The sequence below is a fragment of the Lepidochelys kempii genome, chromosome 1 (assembly GCF_965140285.1).
Source record: "Lepidochelys kempii isolate rLepKem1 chromosome 1, rLepKem1.hap1, whole genome shotgun sequence".
Lineage (NCBI taxonomy): Eukaryota > Metazoa > Chordata > Testudines > Cheloniidae > Lepidochelys > Lepidochelys kempii.
Genome location: NC_136380.1, coordinates 330,270,951 through 330,289,824, shown reverse-complemented (window position 1 = coordinate 330,289,824; position 18,874 = coordinate 330,270,951). Strand labels below are relative to the sequence as shown.

General features: G+C 39.4%; 1 protein-coding gene across 14 annotated transcripts in view; it reads left to right on the top strand.

Annotated features, from left to right (window-relative positions):
* MAGI2 (membrane associated guanylate kinase, WW and PDZ domain containing 2) overlaps positions 1-18,874 on the top strand; it is a 1,181,180-nt gene that overhangs the window by 547,166 nt on the left and 615,140 nt on the right. Inside the window, exon 1 of one of the 14 annotated variants that reach the window (XM_073328612.2) lies at positions 10,247-10,323. The exons of the other annotated variants lie outside the window; for them this stretch is intronic. The gene's annotated coding sequence lies outside the window, so the exon portion shown is untranslated. Of the gene's footprint in view, positions 1-10,246; positions 10,324-18,874 lie in introns of those variants that run through there. 14 annotated transcript variants of the gene reach the window in all.

Below are 18,874 nucleotides of genomic sequence, written 5' to 3'. Positions count from 1 at the left end.
TCTTCAATAAAGTTAGGAGTATTTCCAGCTGTCGTATTCCTAATGGGTTAAAAAGATTAATTTACTGGACTTATTTAAAGTAAAGTTTTTACCTTGTTTTCTTTCTTTCTTTGTTGTTTTGTTCTGTTTTCAGTTGCTTCTTCTTTTTTGTTTTTTTAGCAATGGTGGTTTCTGTGATAACCATAACTTTTAACTTTTAAAACAGAAAGCAGAAGTGAGGAGAGGCAGGGGAGAAGAGCAATCTAGGAAGGGAGGAAAACTTGAGCCAAAAGAGATTAATTAACTTTATCAACATATCTTAAAGTACAGGCAGCAGCAGTGAGTTTAGCAAACTGAGAGAGGATATAAAGTAAAATTTAACCTTTATGTAAAATTATATGAGAAAGAAGGTTATATGATTAGCTCTGAGTGAGGCTCCCTGGATTAAGGCAGTTGGCAACCCATACCTCTGGTTTTTATCCTGACTCTGAGAGGAGAGTGGGGATTGTTACTTGCTCTTGCAAAATGTGAATTTGTTCCCCCAGTGTCTGTTGCTTTTGTCTGAGTGCGGAATGGAGTGCCCTTGCCTGCTACAGTCAACTGTTCCTGGGCAACTCCATGTGTTAATGCATCAATTCTAGGTGTTAATCCACTGACTCTTGGGTTTTCACTTTAAAATTGGTTTTCTATCCACCCCCTGTGATCGAGTCACAGGTCTTGTCTTGTAATGTGCTCTGTGAACGGCTCCATTTTTTCCTTTATCTGATTTACCAATCCAGAGAAAGTATTTTTTACTACTTCTCCCTCCTGTGCACTTACTTTTCATGTTCTGGCAGGCACCAGTCTAGGTTGTGGTTTAAGTTTTACCAAAACCTTGCTTTTATCATATGGTGGTGGTTGCAATGCAGTGGCCTCTGCCCATGGGTTGTTAGGTGGCTGGTATGAGTCATTCCCAATGTCCCAATTGCAGCACCCATTCCAATTGTTCCATGTTACATCTTTTCATTTTGCTTGGACAGACTTTTTCCATTTCTGTCCCATTCTTCAGGCACTATACAGGTACCTGAAGCCAGTTGTGGCCATCAATATTTATAACAGGGATGGCACTTCTCTTTTGTGCAGATTCTTTACAGCTGTTTCCAGTGTTTTATTCTGTCCCTGTGCTTGCTGTAATGTATACTGTCTCTGGACTGCTTGCTGCCCTGCTAGGGGAGCAAGGGCGTTCCAGAACTCTGTTGCTTCTCTTTCTTCTTTTTACTCTTTTTTTCCCGTTAGTTGCCCCACCAATTTTGTGGCATGTGGGGCATTTCTTACTCTTATTTTCCAAGGCTACAGTCTCTGCCCTAGCCTCACAGATTCCATTCCATGTTTCTTCCCCACTATCTTTTTTAAATTCAAATGGACCTCCCTTGCTGGCACCCCAACATGACATCCATATCTTATCAAACTCTGTGGGAATTTGCAGGGAGGAAGATAAGGGGGTTCCCTAGCTTGTAGCTTTTCTGCCATGTTAGATCAGGATTCCTACAGAGGACAGCTCGCCTACTTACCAGATCAGCGATCAAGGTCACCAGTGTCATCAGTTGTTGGCTGCATGTGTGTGTTCTCTCTGCATGCTGCACTGGCTCTGGCCAGATAGATAGCAGGCTCCAATTGAAATGCTTAATAAGACCACAGACTCCATTCAGTAGCGAAGCTGCTCTGGCAGGTTTATTGTCAACAAAGCACGGTCCTAGTGCCCTGGATCAGTGGTTACAGATACACTAACACAGGTATACTTGTTGCAATGAATTTAGCTGAGTGAACGGCAGGACTTTCTGTTCCCCCTCTCGGCTGGACAAAGACACCTCCTTTGTGACTCATCATTTATACATTGATACAAACAAGTTACGTCTTGCCCCTCTGAGATGAAGTTTCCACTGTTTACCTTGTCCATGTTGGTTTGATCAAAACACCTCTATCCGTCACCCTGTCAACTTGACCTTATATTTAAGAGGGGTCAATGAGTCCCTGTACCATTTTTGGATAGTGTGTTTCCACCATATCTTTGCATTGAGGTGTTCTAATACTACCCTTCTGTAATGTGTTTACGTGAATACTTAGTGCCTAGGAGTGCGTGCAACACTAGCCATGTTCTTGCCAAGTTCGGACAGCGAACCTGCTAGCTGGCATGTTTTGTAAGAGGGTCTGACTTTTGCTAACTTTGCTTTTTATCAGCAAGGCCTGACTTCAGTTCAGGCTTTAAGCCTTATACTAGGCCTTTATAGCAGGCCTGATATCTCAGGATCTCCCCAAGGTAATCAGTACCTCCATATTTACTCTGCCCTTTCTCAGGCAAATTCCTGTTGACTTCCTGGGACAGCTCAGTGGTTTGAGCATTGGCCTGCTAAACCGAGGGTTGTGAGTTCAATCCTTGAGGGGGCCTGTCAAGGTTCCTTCCCCACTCTGAACTCTAGGGTACAGATGTGGGGACCTGCATGAAAAACCTCCTAAGCTTATCTTTACCAGCTTAGGTCAAAACTTCCCCAAGGTACAAAATATTCCACCCTTTGTCCTTGGATTGGCCGCTACCACCACCAAACTAATACTGGTTACTGGGGAAGAGCTGTTTGGACGCGTCTTTCCCCCCAAAATACTTCCCAAAACCTTGCACCCCACTTCCTGGACAAGGTTTGGTAAAAAGCCTCACCGATTTGCCTAGGTGACTACAGACCCAGACCCTTGGATCTTAAGAACAATGAACAATCCTCCCAACACTTGCACCCCCCCTTTCCTGGGAAATGTTGGATAAAAAGCCTCACCAATTTGCATGGGTGACCACAGACCCAAACCCTTGGATCTGAGAACAATGAAAAAAGCATTCAGTTTTCTTACAAGAAGACTTTTAATAAAAATAGAAGTAAATAGAAATAAAGAAATCCCCCCTGTAAAATCAGGATGGTAGATACCTTACAGGGTAATTAGATTCAAAAACATAGAGAACCCCTCTAGGCAAAACCTTAAGTTACAAAAAAGATACACAGACAGAAATAGTTATTCTATTCAGCACCGTTCTTTTCTCAGCCATTTAAAGAAATCATAATCTAACACGTACCTAGCTAGATTACTTACTAAAAGTTCTAAGACTCCATTCCTGGTCTATCCCCGACAAAGACAGACTATAGACAGACACACAGATCCTTTGTTTCTCTCCCTCCTCCCAGCTTTTGAAAGTATCTTGTCTCCTCATTGGTCCTTTTGGTCAGGTGCCAGCGAGGTTACCTTTAGCTTCTTAACCCTTTACAGGTGAGAGGAGCTTTCCCCTGGCCAGGAGGGATTTCAAAGGGGTTCCCTTTATATTTATGACAGGGCCATTTAGGGATCTGGGGCAAAAATTGGGGGATTGGTCCTGCTTTGAGCAGGGGGTTGGACTAGAGGACCTCCTGATTCCCTTCCAACCCTGATAATCTATGATTCAGTAGACTACAATAGCTTGGGTACTAACCTTCCCCACTAACTAGCCTACTGTGGGAGATTTTCCTTAGTGCACTTGATATAGCACTTCTGTTTTCTGTTGCAGATGTAGAATCCCATTATAAACACAATTAATTTTAAACAAATTACACTAAAAAGAGTATAAAATTAAAATACTCCGCTTAAATGGATGTTATACCATTTGATAATTCACTTAATATTGTTTTAGCATCATTGAAGAAAATAAACAGCATTTTTTTAAAATAAAAAAATATGGTAAAGTAAAACTGTAACATAGATTAATTTCTTGTTTTTGCAGTTTGCTTTTTTGTATCTGTTTGGATTAGCATAATATAAATCTGAATTTTCACGTTTTTTAAAAGACTTAGGTTAAACTCTTTGTTGAATGTTTCTCAAACCTAGAAAGGGAGATGTTATTAGTAGCTGTATAAAAATAGGTACAATGGTGTAAATCAGAAGTTTTCCACTGGAGTTACAATTGTGTAAATCTGGAAAAAATCAGTCTCTTAGAGAAAGCGACATGCTCTGCCCTGAAGAGTTTATAATCTAAGTGTGCTTCTATACCCCCAAATTTAAGGTCTGTAATTCACCACGATGCAGCTCCACCACTGGTAGAAGTGGTGCAGTCAGCAGAGTAGACAGGACTAAGGTATTTTTACCACTGTGTCATCTAGCTCTTCTCTAAGCAAGGTTAGCTGACATGGAACTATAAACACCCAAGTCCTATCTATGTATGTTCACCCTCTACTGGTGTTGATACAGGTAAACCTGCAATGCTAGTGAGCACCCATCTCATTTGTCCTAGGCTAGACAATAGAGCAGGTCAGGAAACAACTGATTTTTTTGCTCTGAAAAACATCATCAAAACCAAAGAAATTTCGTTTTTGTCAAAATTTTTCTGACATTTTTATTTTGTCAAAAACATGAAAATTTACTTTTTCCCGCCAAACATTTTCACTTAGTCAAAAAGTTATTTTTCATTTAAAAACAGTTTGACAATTTTTTTTACCATCTTAAGTAGACAAAGACTGAAGGGTCTCATTTTGCAAGGTTCTGAATGCCCGCAGTGTATGTGTTCAGCATCTGGCTGGATCAGACACCAGACATCTTGAATATGCTAAGATGAGGTCAGTTCCTGAAGTGGTACAGATATCTCTGGGGAGGGGAACATAATTTTGAACTCTTTCACTCACACACCATAAATGGCTAGCAGGAGATCATTTCTAAACAATTCCATCTTCTGTCATTCTTGCATGTGAAAATACAATAACGTGCTTTTCTGCATTAACGATAGTTGTGCATAATTCATAAACCCTTATTTTCCTGGCATTGGAGAGAGTCTACCCACCACATGAGCAGAGTCACAGATGGAGAAGGACATTCCCATACTAGCTTCAAATAAAATCTGTGTATCCATTGAAAATGTTTTTCAAAGGTAGGTCACCTACTGTGAGCTTATGCAAGGTGGAGCTTTAATTTTTGCAATACAGTACCAATAATAAATGGTGTGATTTTGCTAACTAATTGTGTTGTTGTTTAATAAAGAGTACAGTCACTCTTTATACACTACTGTGCTCTGGAAAGAAGGGGAATTGGTGCTGTTAATAAGAGGAGTGTGAGTCAATCAAGTGCCATTCAAAGTGGAGTTCCACAATGGGAGTGCACCAACAATAGGCATCCTGTGGATTCCTCCATTGTAATCCAGTTAAACTTCATTGAATTTCAGGGCGGGGGAGAGGCACAGAGGTGTGAATCCGCAGTGTTATGATACCATAGACTATCTTTCCCAAAAGCACTGGAAACCAATTAAAAAACTTGATGTATTGAAGATAGCACACTTAATGAACAGACTATCGGGGAGCCAAATTATCTTCTCCTAGACATCACGTGTGTGCACACAGATTTGTACACCCTTACAGAGACAACTGCAACCATTCAAACATCCTCCAGGAATAAACCAGATATTTCTGAATCTGTAGTTATCCAGGGCAACAGTTTTCCTCTATTGGCCCATCTGTTTCAGTGGCAACCACTGAGACTTCTTCATACACTTAGCAGTTAGAGCCAGACATCCAGTCCCCTCCGAAACAGATGCCCTATGCCACTTAGTGAATTAGCTGGCAGGAGCACTTCTAAAAATGAACCTTACATTTATATAATGGTTTCCATCCCAAAAGACCACAAAGATCTTTACAAACTGAACAAAGTTATATACAAACTATATATAGGGATGACTTTGTCCTCCATTGAAACACAGCAATCTCACAAGTAGCGTGTGATAACTCTGTAACAGTGGATAGCGGTGTTATAAACTGTGTTGCTAATTGTTTATCCAAGTGTTCTACGGTGTTTCTGATTGATGTTTGTGGTATTTTTATGTTTATGTGCATGTGAAATTGCACAGAACAATGAATGGATGCTGTCTTTTATATAAACCAAAATAAAGAAAAAGAAATAAGATCTTCCTGTGGTTTCAGTTTAGGTCAGCACTGGCTGGCACTGGACTTTAGCCGGGACACTAATTTTAGTACTCTTGCATTGGAAGAGAGCTATGGGATATTTCAATGACCAAAAATGGCCCAGACCTTATTTCTATATTTTCTGAAAAACTTCCTGTAGCACAGCACCCTGTAACCTCAAATTAGGTCTTGGTGTTAGCGCAGAGGTAAATATATCATATACTGACTCTCCAATTCCATCTCCATCAGCACCTGTTTTCTTTTATAGTGTTCCATTGAAATATTGATCTGGACTCCACATCATTGCTATCACATAAAATCAATACTGTCATTTTAGTAGGCTGGAATCCTAAATTTCCCCCGGCTCCTAGAAGGAACATCATCGGTTCTCTTTTTTCTCTTCTGCTCAATCGTGGTTTCAGTGATTCCTCTGGCCTCCTGTATTTGACAGGAGAGTGCCAGCAGCTCCAAAATATCTTTGTACTAAAATTGCTGATCAGCTCTCCGTTTCTAGTTCCTGTTCTTAGATCAACAAACCTGACAGCTGACTAATTCACTCAGCACTGAGGTCCCTACGGAATGCTGTCCCTACAATGGGTCACAGCTCATGCATAACAAGTGGTTTAGGATGTCCCTGGAGTAGGATTACCACCATAACCCTCTCCTGTTTCCTTTGGGCAATATGTGTCCTCTGGGAGAACAGTCTCTGAGTTCCTGCAAGCATTAGGGAGTCTTGTGAAGGATGCATAATCGAGGGTGTGTGGACCCACTAAAAGAACTGGCTGAAATTTGACCTAAAGTTGTTCATCTAAATGACTGTAACTTACGTGCAACAAGCAAGAAGTGTAAATTAAAGTAAGCTGAGAACTACTTTACCGTATATTTTTCCAGCTCTTCTGTGTATAAGCTACATGCACTTAGGCCATGTCTACACTTACTGGGGATCGACGCTGCTGCGATCGATGCAGCAGGGGTCGATTTAGTTGGTCTAGTGAAGACCCGCTAAATCGACTGCAGAGCACTCCGGTCGACTCCAGTACTCCACCGGAATGAGAGGAGTTAGGTAAGTTGGCGGGAGACCATATCCCGTCAATGCAGCGCAGTGTAGACATCGCAGTAAGTCCACCTAAGCTATGTCGACTTTAGCTACGTTATTCACTTAGCTGGAGTAACATAATTGAGGTTGACCTACTCCAGTAGTGTAGACAAGGCCTTAGATTCCCTCCCTCTTCTGTAGAGTTTGTATAAACAAGTCTGAGTGTAACAGAACATTCTAACACCTCTTTATACATCACTTCTCAATTTGGCTCATAGGCTTATAAATTGCACTCATCTTAAGAATAATGAAAAAGGAAAACATTCATGTCTGTTTGGTGCATGAATTCACACAGACTTAATAAACATACTTACATGAGATCCCCTCTTTCACACTCATTGGACATAGTTTCAGTTTCAAGCATGTACATATACCTTTTTGACCTGAATATAAACTAAATTGAAAAAAAAGTTCCATAACTGTTTCTTAAGAATAAATCTAGTCATAAGGCTGCTGTATATTGTGAATAAAATAGAGACCTTTCTTGGAATTTTATGGCTGATGTGTAATTGTTTATAAAATAATACTATTCTTGAATTAGCATTGCAAATATTGAGACAATTTCTATAACAAAGGTGCCCATCAAGCACTGTTAATGTGGAGTGTCTCAGTAATTTGGTAACATTTATATGCTGTTGCTGAAGTCAGAGCTCTAACTTTTAATACCATATAATTTTAAAGTACTGCTTTTGCGAGAAAATCATCATATTTCACTTAAGGGATCACAGATCTACAGCTCTAATGATAAAGGAATAGTGCGTGCACTTCTTGATTAGCTAATATTACTGAATGCAGATTCTTAATTTGATTAGCATTACTACACAGTATTTTTGCAAAATATAATACCTATATGCCATGAAAGAGATTTTCTATGGTTTTTGTGGTTCTTCTAATGTATATTTTTATATGTTATTTTTTAATGGGAGGCAAACCTCCAGTTGACTCTAGTGGCAGCAAGATAAGACCTCCACACTTTTGTATTTATTAGAAAGTCAAACTTCCTTACTTCTGTAATCTTGTGTGACAACCTAGATGTTGTTGGAGGTTTTATGGGAAGTTGTAAAACAAATGTTTTGTTTCTAAAAAATCCAAAGCAATTTTGTATATATGTTTTATATAGTCCACATGGCCAGGTAGGCATTTTGTAAAACCTATGCTGGGGAAGGAGAAATGGGTGCCCTACATGACCTCTAGGGCAGTGAATGGCAGGGGGATCTGGGAACCCAGGGGGTTTGCAGAGTTCCAAAGTTCTGCAATGCAGGAAGAAACAGGAGGGCCAAGAGACCCTGTGGAGCTCCTGAATTCTGTGAAGCAGTAGTTTCTGGATGGAGTTGGGAGCCTTGCAGAGTTCATGGGTGAAATCCTGCCCCACTGAAGTCATAGCTGAGCCAGGATTTCACCCCAGGAGCTTTCTCAGACACTTGAAGCGAGGGGAAGAAATGATCCTGTGGACTTCCTAATTCCACATTGCAGAGAAAGGTATCTGGAAGATAGGAACTCTTGAGGTCTGAATGCTAGAGCAAGGCAGAAGGGAGATGGGGGTCATTGCAGAGCTCCTAAATTCTAGATCACAGAAGGCTGGGGGAGCAGATTACCCTATGGATCTCCTAAACTCTGGATTGGCACTGTTTCTTTAATGAAATAAAGTAAGAATACTAACACAAAATTTTTAAATTAGGGCTGCTAATTTATACCAAGGCAATTTACAGTTAAAAATACCTCAGCATTTAAAAATAGAGTTGCCCACCATCCATCATATAGCAATGTACTTATATTACAGTAACAGTCGCTGCATGGAAAGTAAGAAATAAAAAGGTGATGTCTTTGGGTAATACTGGATGGAAGAACTAGAGGGATGTTCTATGGACCTCAGGTGATGGAAAAGTGTTTATTTTAGTGTGAAAATTCATATGTCATATTATCAGTGCATATTCTGTTTGGTGGATGACTGCAAGAGGGCTTCTAATCTAGAAGCTGATACTGTATTGGGATATGAGAGCAGACTTAGGATGTTTCGGGAAGATGTAGTGTGATATGATTCACGTGTGTGCTTATTTAAGGCACTGTGTGAATGGTGAGTGTGTTTGAATATTTACTTTTTCTTAATTCTGTATTTCTATACTTACATTCCTTGGCATTCATACATAGTAGCAACCTGGGATGAAATTTTGGCCCCAATGAAGTCAATGACAAAACTCCCATTGACTTCATTGGGAGCAAAATTTGACCTTTAATTTGAAGTTGACAGAGTCTTTGTCATTTATAGATCTGTTGACAATATCTTGTATGTAAGTGAACCCTAACTTTACAAAGGTTCTGGGGAACCTCTGACATCTTGGTAATATTTGGGACTTAGATAATCGGGTCTTCTCTCTTGCAGAGATTCTAAGTTCCTAGGACCTGTATTCAGTGACATTCTGGGGTACATAAACAGCAGTTAAGCCAGAGTTTGGACCCTTTGGGTCAAAATACGTGAAATTATTGCAGAATAATTTGAGTCAAGGACAAACCAGCATTACAGATTTTTTTTTCAGTTGGATGATAGAATGTTTGCTGTTTAGATATTAAATACACTTTCATTATATTGATTTATGATTGAGCTTGTACTTTTAAGTATTATGGAGTTACATGATATGCAACCATGCAGGATTATTAACACTGAAAACTTAAAATTACATTTCTTTACACCATACTAGCTTGTGTTGATTGCTAAGGGGAATTCAAAAGCAGAAAAATGCCTAATGATCTCCTGAGAGCTATATTTTCTTCCTTCTTTGTAATGTAAATGGATATTTTGAAAAAACAAAAAAACCAACAAAAAACAAAAAAAAAACCCACCATAGATCAAACACTCCATCAGCATCCTTTCTGGTTTTAACAAAAGGTCACCTGACTGCCACCTAGAGATGCACTTTTTACCGATGAAATCCAAAAGTACTAGGTACGAATGGATACAGAATAGGGCATCATTGCTGAGAATGTAAATGACCCTGACTGAAGGAGAGTGGAGTTAGGCTGCTGGTGGGGGTGGGGAAGGTGGGGGGAGAGAGAGAGAGAGAGAGAGAGAGACACGCACACAGTGGGAGTGCTGCTTGCTTCATCTTTTGAGAGAAGGGAAAACAAAAGAGCTCAGCTGCAGTTTTGTGTTGCTGTGTCTGGCTTAAACAGAAAATTCTAGACATCTGTGCTGTTAAATCAAATCACAGCTGAAACTGTTTCTATCAGGAAGATTATTTTCTCCCCTCAGAATGGGTTGGATCAATACAGGTGGTTTGCAGATTATGAGAAGACAGACTGGCTGAGAATCATGGAAAGGTGGGATAAGACTGCCTCTTTTTCTGCTCCCCCCCCTATTCATAGAGTAGTGTATCCGTGAGCAGGGACCTGACAAGTGGACAGTTTAAAAGCTTAGGTGGGTGTTTAAATCCCACAAAACAAAATCAGAATTAAAGGCACTACCATATTCGACCAGATGTTGAATGGAAACTTGAGCTGAGTCTGACTTCGCTTACAGAATTCCTGTGTGTTGCTTTGGATGTTGTCTTTGTTTGGAATAGTTCCTGTAGGAAAGAGCCATAACATAAGACAAAATGCATGTTTATTCACAAATTGTGAGATGACTGTTTTGATGCCGTTAAATTTTGGCCAGGGTGACTGCAATTGGAGGCTATCATTCTTGTGTGTATAGAAATAAAAAGAAAAGGAGTACTTGTGGCACCTTAGAGACTAACCAATTTATTTGAGCATAAAAAGAGCTGTTGACTTTTTGAATTTCTTGTAATGCCGGCATGATTAGAAGTTAAGTTGCAATTATTGGTGTACATTGTTTGATTTCTAACAATAGGCAATTCAAATAGAGCAAGTGTGAATGGTTTTTCTTCAGCAGTGCCAAATGCATCTTTTGCATTTCATTAAAAGCAACTGATTTTACTGAGAAATTCCTAAAGAATAATACGGGATAAGGAGGGAAAGGAATTAATGTTTCAGAGTTTTCATGTTCACCTTAGTATAAATAGTTGTATTAAGATGCCTACATTTCTAAAGCAAGTCCCAGTAATTTCTCATTTCTCTTGCTGTGCAGATGCATTTTCTTTTGTTCTTTAATATGTTTCCCCCTCTCTTTTAGAACAAAAAACATTTCCTGCTTTTTAATGGTATCAAGAGACTTGTATACAAATTACCCATTTTGCACAGGTTTATTCTCATTCATTCCTAAGAAAACTGCCTTAAGGTATTAAGGAAGGGGGAGGGGGCTTGACTGATGTTTTAAGAAATATTGAATTCATATGATTTAAATCACACATAGAAGCATATATTTAGCTCTAGCCAGAATTCAGTTCCCTGTCATGCGAAATGTCCAGACCATAGCAGGGAGATTCTTAGCAACCAATAAATCAGATTTGTAATGGGCCCTTTAAAATGTGTCTGTGAGGGGTGACTGGCTGGGTCCCCTTTGGCCAAATTAAGATGCAATCTGACAGTGCACTAGCAGCTGTGTGCTGACATTTTCCTCATGAACCTAGTGAAAAATGGCTCCATATCTTGTCTCTAGTCCTGAGAAGATGGTCTCTGAGTAGCCGTGCATTTTTTCCTCTATTGTTGTTTGTCCTAATCACCATTCTTGCTGATAGTGTCTGACTGGTTCATTTCAGTTTGCTTGCTTTTAAAACTTGGCTCAAAGGGCAGAAGTAGTAGTTGGTAGTGATTGTCTTACCTGGAGTCAATACTACTTCCTAGACAAAAAATGTTTATCACAAATGGGTTGCATAAATACTGTTAATAGTGATCCTTCTGTCAGTTTAAATGAGGTTAATAATTGGGCTGAAATGCATGTGTGTCAGACAGAGTACCACCCATTATAAAGGAGGAAAATGCCAGCCAGTAGCTAGTGAAAATTGACAGGTATAACCACAAATCCTTGGAAGATAATCCATTTCTGAAAGGATAAAACTACCTTTGTTGAAAGAAGTGTGTGCTTATTCAAGGGAAAAGCCATATTCAGATACTACTTGACAATGGGGAGTGGGGAGAGAAGAAATGTGCCACTTTTATTGTACTACTGGAGTGATTATTGAAGAAATTCCTGTATCAAATAGTTTATTGAGTATGCCATAGCAGCAGCACTTGATGTATCTGTATTAAAGCTTCAGTTTATAAAAGCACTGGGACCAGGGCAGAGTGATCTTCCATCAATTCTAAGGCCAGAAGGGAACATTGTGATCATGTAGTCAAATCTCCTGTATAGCACAGGCCATAGAACTTCCCCAAAATAATTCCTAGCGGAGCGTCCAATCTTAATTCGAAAAATGGTCAGAGATGTAGAATTCACCACAACCATTGAGAAATTGTTCCAGTGGTTAATTACTCTCAGTGGTAAAAATTTATATCTTATTTCCAGTCTGAACTTGTCTAGCTTCAACTTCCAGCCATTGGATCATGTTATACCTTTCTCTGAAAGATTGAAGAGCCCATTATTAAATATTTGTTCCCCATGTAGGTACTTATAGACTGTTATCAAGTCACCCCTTCACCTTCTCTTTGTTAACCTGAATAGATTGAGTTCCTTGAGTCTGTCACTACAAGGCATCTTGGAGAAGCACAGTTACTCTGTGCGTGTGTAAGAAAGAAGTAGATAGAGTTGGCTGTGTTTCTCTGTAACAACCTATGCCATCTGATTCATCGAGTGGCATTGGAGTTGGCTCGTGAAGAAGCTGCTTCTTTAAATGTTTGCCCAGTGATAAGGTGTTTTAACACGGGCTACCAGTACAAAAGTAGGGAAAATGTGGTAGAAAGGGTGGCTGGAAGAAATGAGGAGTAACATGGATAGTCTCTAGCAAACACAGCCAATGTTGTTTTTATGAATGCCTGATAAGGTTGCCTCTGAAAAAATTACAGAAAATACAAAACATAGGCACTTTATCCACATTTTAAAGTAATAGTTTCTACGTTATTACAAATATGATTGACAGTAAGAAAGCAATAATTTTAAAAGCGTCCATCCTAGAAATACAAATATTGTTCCATTTACTTGGTATAAGAGACATTATCTTTCAGGTGGTGTTTAGAAACCATGTTGTGTCGAATGGCTATAAAAATCCCCAATTGTTACTTGCCAATCTATTTAGATTAATTTTCATAGAACTAAAAGCTTGGGGATGCTGTTTAATTCTGCTTTTTCAGGAGAATGGTGGATATGGAATTTTAACACTGCTGCAGAACTGATTATTGCTTTTATAAACGTAGATAATTTGACCACAGTAAATGGCCTGCTTCATGGAAAGTGACACAATTACACTGTAGAAATGTAAAAAGAAAACAGACAATACATCTGAAAAGCCTTCTCCAAACTCATCAGAGAAACAGCAATGTCAATATGAAATAGACCAAATAAATGGAGTTAAAATGGTTTGAGGGATACAGAGAATCCAGATGTCTAGTTTAGGCTGATCATATTTGTAAAGCAGGACAGCTCAGCTGCAGTTTTGGAAGCTTGACCAATCAAGTTTGATTTCCAGATGTGTGTGTTGATAACCCTGAACAGTGAAATGCAAATGCTGAGTAGGAACAGATTAGCTTTCAAAACTACCCATATTTAGAGAATCTGCATTAAAAGATTCAACAAAGGAAAAGAAGAGGTTCTGGAGGAAAAGGGAATGAACACAGTCCAAATGAAATAGACAAGTCCAAATTATGGACTCTGGTTATCACTGATGTGGTTCTAATGAACAATTGTTTTGAGCAGGCATTCACAATCAAAATCTGATCTCAGAAATGGTACAAGATTTTTGACACATTTTTCCCTTATTGAATAAAAAATGGACAGGAACTTTTCTTGTAATGCACTTTTTTGGGACATAGCATAGAAATAAAATGGTGGTGCTACAGAGATTTAATTTCTGATGGTCACGCTCTACAAGCTATGTTAGCACATCCTTTGTTGTTAAACACAGGCCCTGATTCTCCTCTCATTTGCACAGGTGTAAATCACGAGTGACTCCACTGAAGTCAATGAAGTTATAATAATGTGAGAGGAGAGACAACTCCATACTTTCAAAGGCTACAAGATTTTATATTTAATTGAAACTGTCAAAGTGGCAATTGTCTGTGTTTTGCCTGGTAGACTCAATAACAGTCCACCAATTTCCATTTTGTCTGCTATCTTCAGAGCAAATGCCCTTGCAAAAATCATATGTTCCCTGATTGCAAGATGGGTTGAAACAAACATTAGGGACCAAATTCTGCCATCAGTTATGCAATTGTACTTTTTAGGGAATAAATTACACCAATGTAACAATCACAGTTTGGCCCCTAGAATAAAGAGACAGATGTGATCAGCAGAATTTTCAAGAATCTGTAAATTTTATAAGAGCATCTCAACAATTCCTGAGCCTTTACTCTCACATACAGAACATTCCAGCCCCGAGAGCCTTTATCCCCTTTGGCTTTAAAGGATGCTGAATATAACAGATGAAAGTTGGAAGACAGATCTCTCTCTGTTAAGCATTGTGGACTTTATACTTTTTAAAAATTGTTTTTCTTAATGTACTGTACCATATGATATAAAGTAAGTTATTTCCTATAGCTGGGTCTGGCATTTATAGGGCATGCTCAAGTATTAATGATCTCCCATTATTTAGTGAAAAGTAGATCACCACCACCAATGGTAGCTTAAAATCAGGCTGGTTAGCTCTGCTGATCTGAGTTTAACACATCAAAGAGGACCACAGTTTGTATAAGGAAAACTGTTTTGATCAAAAAAGTATGTCAGGTTTTCTTCAGCTAGCCTCAGCTTTTCATGTCTATCCTAACCCAACTTCTCATGCACCATTCTCACTCCCAGAGGCCTGACCCTACACAATCCTCTCTGGTTTGCTGTGATCAGCCGTCAGTGACTTTCCCTCACTGCATACGTTCATGCTTCTCTTACTGTGAGATCTACTTCCCCCTACTGTTCTTGTCCTGATGAAGTCAAAGCTGACACTAGCTATGTGGGTTGTGGTGGAGAGCATGTCTGAGAGGTCAGGAAGCTTTCTGAAAGTGGGGCGGTGTGGAGCAAGATGTACTTCAGAAGAGTATCTTAGCTTACTGTATCTCCCTGAGCCCTAGTGTGGCACTTTTTCTCAGATCTGTCTACAGATCCTTCACTAGTGTTTTAAGTTTTAAAACTGCTGGAGGCAGTGGGAAGGCTAAATGACTCTATATAGGCCCACTATGACCATCCAGAATTGCACCCTGACTGGACTTAGCATTGGGTGAGCTGCACTAAAGAAAAAGTAGGATTGTTAGGGTTTAGAGAAAAACTATCACTGGCTACAGCAGGAACAGGACTGAACTTTAGGCTAGAAAGAAGAGCTGAGCTTGTGGAGGGAGTGGAGAAGCTTCTCTTTGCTACCTTTCCTGGCCCAAGGACATAAGGGAGTGGGATTGAGAGCTTTTGTTTTTAGCCATATTTAGCCTTAAACCTTCCTCATCTCACTGGGTTTTGCTAATTATTACACGATAAATAAAAAACATGCCCATGAACAATTCCTTAGTCTACAAGAATTCTGAATTAAATCTTTGCAGCCAACATCACTGACAGAATTATGTATAACCTAAAGGTGGTGGAATATAAGTAGACATGGTCATGAGAAGCATTATGGTAGAAAGCACAGCCTAATAAAAGCTCTCTTTCCTAGTCAATCTATGATTTCCACTCAAATAAATACATGGTTCTTGGTGTTCAGTGTGAAAAATTACTGCAACTAGAATGCTCAGAAATAGATGATTTAAGGAATAAATACATGTACTAGATAATAGGAAACAAAGAATGCTTGAAATTAGTTAATAAATATTTAGGTATTTTGGGGGTCTGGATTGCTTGGAACACATTGATGGGATATGGAGCTGTTCTCTTCTCTCTTGATCGTGAAGTGGGCCATCTGTTAAGTAACCCAGGAATATGAGAGAGCATTGTTCCAGTGCTTTGAACACTACATTGGCTCTCCCATACCAAACCCCGGGTGTATGGCCTAAGACTTCAGAACCCTTCATGAGGTAGGTCAAGGTTGTAAAAGGGACTGCCTCTGTGTCTGTGAATCAGGATGATATCTATGATCACCAGGAACCTTGGAGCTGACAATGTTTAGAGTGAAACTTGAAGGAGGCAGAGCCTCTTCAGTGTAAGGCTCACAATATGAAATTCCCTATTGTCAGAAACGTACCGCTCCATGGATTTTCAGAGCAAAATGTAAGAGCTTTCCACCAAAAGGAGCCATAAAGAATGGTTCAGTATCCCTCCCCCAAAGATAAGCATTCGAAAATAGTCCAACATGTTATATATATCTTAACTGCTGTAACCATGTAGTACAGGGAGAAGTAGATAATACAATTCTTCAAGTGGATTGTGGCTTTACCTAATTTCGTTGGAACCAAATACAATGGTGGTACATGTGTTGGAAATACCTGGATAGATTAAATAAGTTACTAATTGAGATCCAGAGTGATCAGAAAGTCCACATCATTTTATGGCCCCAGTGAGCTCATGATCTTGGTCAGTTTCATAATGAACATGTGTCCACCATGATTCAGATCCAGGCCACTAAGGGTCTCTGTGTGTGTATTTTCATAGGTATTGCCCGTACTTCCAGACTGCCTCTGTTAGCCCCTTTTACATTGTTGCATCTTATCTGGAAGACAAAGTGGAGCTGTCTTTTGAGGAGCAGAGTTGTGGAGTGAGGAGTAACCAAATGTCAGGGATGATACCTTTGCCTTGCTTGCTTCCATACCCTGTACTAAACTAACCCTGTAAACCTTTAAGGATAGCTGTTTTTTCCAACCATCTGTTTTTACAGCTCAGTCCTTATTCTGCCCTACAGAAAATAGAAATGGGATCTGTCTTGACACTGACACTGAGCTTTCTGAGCTGATTCTTTTCCTGGGGTGTTGGAGTTTTAAACCCTTAAAAATTGGCACCTTTGTTGTCAGACATGTTATGGAATAGTGGGAATGGAGAATCAACCACCCTGCCACCCTGAGTGTTGGGCTCTCTAAAACAGGTTGGGGTAGGCTGGTCGGAAGTGTCCTGTTGTACTATTCTGTTCTGTAAATTCAGCAGGTATAGTTATAACCTTGAGACATTGGGAGCTAGGACATTCTGTAATTATACTCTCCGACTGGGGCAGTTACTGCCTATTACGGTTTTAAACGTCTCAGGAAGTATGTTAGCTGCTGCTTCCAGGTGTTCCCAACAAAATGTTGATCATTTTAATTTACTTATTATAAAATGTTCTGTGACTATTGTGGAAGGGACTATGTCAAGGCATTTTGTTGCTGATACACAGAAGTCTCCAATTCCCAATACCATCAGTCTACCTTCACAAATAATATTTTTTCACTCATGTTGCTCCTTTCTTCAGAAGCTGTCAAAGTGTTTTACAATGGTAGGTAAATTTTTACAAATTAGGAAACCAAGGCACAAAAAGGGCCCAAGGTCACACACAGCAATTCAATGGCAGAGGAGGAAATAGAAGCCAGGTCTCCTAATTCCCAGTCCTATGCTCTAACCATTAGGATCACTGCCTCCCCTAGGACTCATTATATTCCAAATAGAGAAATAAAATTAGGGCTGTTGGGCTTTTTTGCACCTGAAGAAATTTAGAGGCACTCAGATATGTCAGTTGTTCATACTATAAAAAAGGTACTTTGCTGAATTCAGATTAATTTTCCAAAAGAAAACCCTGTACAGTGACCTTATATAAATAAATAGAGAGGACAATAGTGGAGAGACAGACACACACAACTCTAGTTCCTTTGAAATAATCCAATAGTTTCACCATCTAGAGAAGTTCATCCAATATTTGCTACCACAGTTCTTTATAACAGCTCTTTGCCATAACCTTGAGTAGAATACGTCAGCTCACCAGAAGCACTGGGAGGCTTTGTGCCTCACAAATATAGAATCCCCCCTAGAGCTGCTGTGAGAGCAGGGAGAGCATGCCCATAGTTACACACCTCCAGGGGAATGCAACATATCTCCTTCAGGTGGAGAGTGGAAGATTGTGGCTGTGGCCAGCTCTTCTACCTCTCCCTTTATGCAATGGGGAAGTCCCTATGTGCATAAAACTTTCTTAGATGCCTACATGGACTGGCCAGAACTTGGTTCTTAAGTAGTAGTGGACACGCCTTGCCACCCTTATTTTGTCCCTTTTTAGGAGGAGTTCAGTGCAGAATTCTGTTGATGCAATGTTATGGATAAGAATTCAAATGCACCAGAGTTAGCAAGTTCAAGCTCGTACAAATAGAAGGCATTGTCCTAGTCTCCTTCCACATAAAGTATTGTGTGAATTATTCCATATTAACTTCTACACATATATATGGCTGTAGTTGCTTTGGGGACCATATATTTTCATTAGTCTCTGCTTTGTGATGGAGACTTTAAACGCACTCTCTTGCCTTAACAGGTTTTTCATTTTATATGTGTGTATATATATATATATATATATATATATATATATATATATATATATATATATATATATATTTAAAAAGTGTGATAACATGTTTATTTCAAAGCACAGTGTGAGATAGAAATGATCACACATTGACATAGACACGTCAATGCTAATTTCAATGTGTGGAAATACAGATATACATGCCCACCAATGTGTGTATAACTAGAACTCTTCACGTCAGTACGTTGATTTCCCTCACTGTATGTGTAACAATGTCATGTACGCCCACGTTGGCTTGCAGCTCCATTGTTCATGGGCCAGATTTCTTCAAGTATGTCAAAGGCTCTTGTCATCACTTGAGGATACTTAATGCTTTCTTCAAGTTTTAAAAGTGAAAAGCTTCAAGTTTTGATTACTGGAGCATAAAAATCTGA